The sequence below is a fragment of the Neltuma alba genome, unplaced genomic scaffold (genome assembly GCF_004799145.2).
Source record: "Neltuma alba isolate B1F8T4 unplaced genomic scaffold, ASM479914v2 tig00011853_pilon, whole genome shotgun sequence".
NCBI classification, from domain to species: Eukaryota; Viridiplantae; Streptophyta; class Magnoliopsida; order Fabales; family Fabaceae; genus Neltuma; species Neltuma alba.
Window position 1 is genome coordinate 24232 of NW_021636458.1, and position 2415 is coordinate 26646.

Genomic DNA, 2415 nt, shown 5'->3' on the forward strand with positions numbered 1-2415 from the left:
TTCACACGAATCTGTGACTTTCAGTGGCCTTGAATCTCGCCGTGAAAGGATCAGCTCACTGGGTCCCGCCTTCATGCACTTCTATTAATTTAAAAGTTTCTGTTATTTTCATGAAGGGTAAGCTTTTAGATAAGACCAAGACTAGAAAAGCTTTTCTAGTCTTTTAAATTCTATAAAATTTGAAGCCCACTTTCTGAGCAAGTTCGCATTGTAACTGGCATTCTTCGTACTCTGCCATCGATCAGCATGATACTTGTAACAGGGATTCTTGCCTAATGATTGATGCCTTAGATATTCATTCTCATATTCATTTCCTTTTTTCTTTTTCCTTCACTGAATCAATACAGCCTCCTTCCCTTGTCTCTATCTCTATATGTAACTGAATTATATGTGATGTTTCACTTCTTTAGAAAGAAATAGCGCTGAAGAGTCTTGTCAATGGTGTTTCTGGTAGTGAAAAGACTGATGCGGAAATATCGAGGATGATTCGTTCATTATATACTGTTAGAAAGATGTATTTTAGAAATCCACCTTAATATTTGTGGTAACGTAGCTGTCGACGACACATGTAGTTTCTTTCATATCTAAGTTCCATCTAACACCGTTCTAGTCAAATTAACCAGAAATAAATGTCTACAGATCCATACAGTTTTTGTGTCTATCTCATGAGTTAGTCTTTTAGCTTTTTCACAGTCCACCCCCGGGGGGGATGTGTCCTTCAGAAGAGAGAAATGAGATACTGTATTGTGATTTATTCTCATTTATGACAGTTTTAGAGCATTTACAGGGAATAAAAAACCAAATGGCCAAAACAGTTCGGCGTGTGTTCTACCGGATTTCTCCAAATAACATCATCATGAAAGCAATCACCCCACCAAACTATATTGAAAAGTTGAGGTGGTCATGCTTTCTGCTATTGAGGAAGGAAAAAAAAAATGAAAAAAAAAATATAAAAACAAGAATAATTTTCAAAACATTTGAATCTCATCAAACTCTGCTGACACTTTATCATGGTCATCACCATCCACTTGAACCCCAAGCTCAATGCTTCTTCCTTCTCCCTCACTTTCATAAACACCGATGCTTTGTACCACTTAGCAGAACAAGTAAAAGGCAAAATCAACAGCAGATAGAATTGCAATGAGGAAGAAAAACCTGTCCATGTGTCCTTCGTTCAAGTTATTTGGAATCCACCCAGGGTCGTTACCTTTTGCTGTAATTGCCATCACTATATTCACCAGCATGCTACTCACAAAGTTTCCAAGAGATATTGAAGCCATACACAGTGAACTCCCAAAGCTCTTTATTCCATCTGGGGCTTGCCATTAAAGAATTTCAACTGACCAACGTACATGAAAACCTCTGAAGCACCTACCAGAACATATTGTGGCACCTGCCAAAATATGCTCATGGAACTGATTTCTTCCCAGGAGTGACGTGTCTTAGCCTCATGATCTCAGTAGTACCAGCTGCAATCATGGCAAGCATTCCAATAATTATGCCAATTCCCATTCTTTGAAGCTCAGTTAGTCCCTTGGGGTTACCAATTAGTCTTCCAGCTAATGGAACTAGGATCTGGCGGTAGATTCCTGTGCATACAAGAACACTACAGATATCAAAAAACAGACATGCTGGCTGCTGGTAAGTGAAAATCTCCGATGTAGGAGTTCATGACATCGCCCTGCTCAACGAAAAGAGAAGCCATCTGGGTAAACACAACGGAGTAAATTATGGTGCAGAGCCAAACTGGTAACATTCTCAGGACGCATTTGGCTTCCTCAACTTGAGTTACGGTACAAAGCCTCCATGGATTCTTGGCTATTCACGTCTTCCTCTGTGACTGTCGCAGCATTGTCCAAGAACCTAACGAACATAAATTAGTAATATAAGGTTCTCTTTTGGTTACAGATAAAGGCTTAAGGTCGGACCAATCTTAAAGATTAAGACTCACATTAATGGAGGAGCTAGTTGCTTGTTTGCAATGTTGATACATGTATCATAACTAAATTTTGCACAGTTCACAAACTTGAAACATGCGATAGTCAAATTAAAACTAAGAAAACCGGGATTTTCGAACTCAGAGCGATGTGTGCCCCACTTCACATATAAAATCAGATGGCCATAAATAAAGGAAACTTCCAGCATTTCCATGATCATGTAACTGTGCTTTTTTGGTTTTAGGTCATAATCTTGCAATCAGGCAACTTATTTTTTGCCATAAAATTGGTCAGCAGCCGTATGGTTTTGGTTTCATCAGAATGCCTATAAAAGGGGAACAATGATTATGCATAATTGCTACCAAATCTCAAAGACTTACTTGAATTCATCGGTGTGCTGAATCTTCCTGCTCCCTTTTATAGCAGATCCTGGACCTTCAATCTCATAAAAGTGCTTCAGCCTTTGATGAATCAATAC

General features: G+C 38.8%; 1 pseudogene; it reads right to left on the minus strand.

Annotated features, from left to right (window-relative positions):
• Nucleotides 1-1094: 1094 nt before the first annotated feature.
• LOC114718593 (protein NRT1/ PTR FAMILY 7.1-like) lies at nucleotides 1095-2385 on the minus strand (annotated as a pseudogene).
• Between the last annotated feature and the right edge of the window lie 30 nt (nucleotides 2386-2415).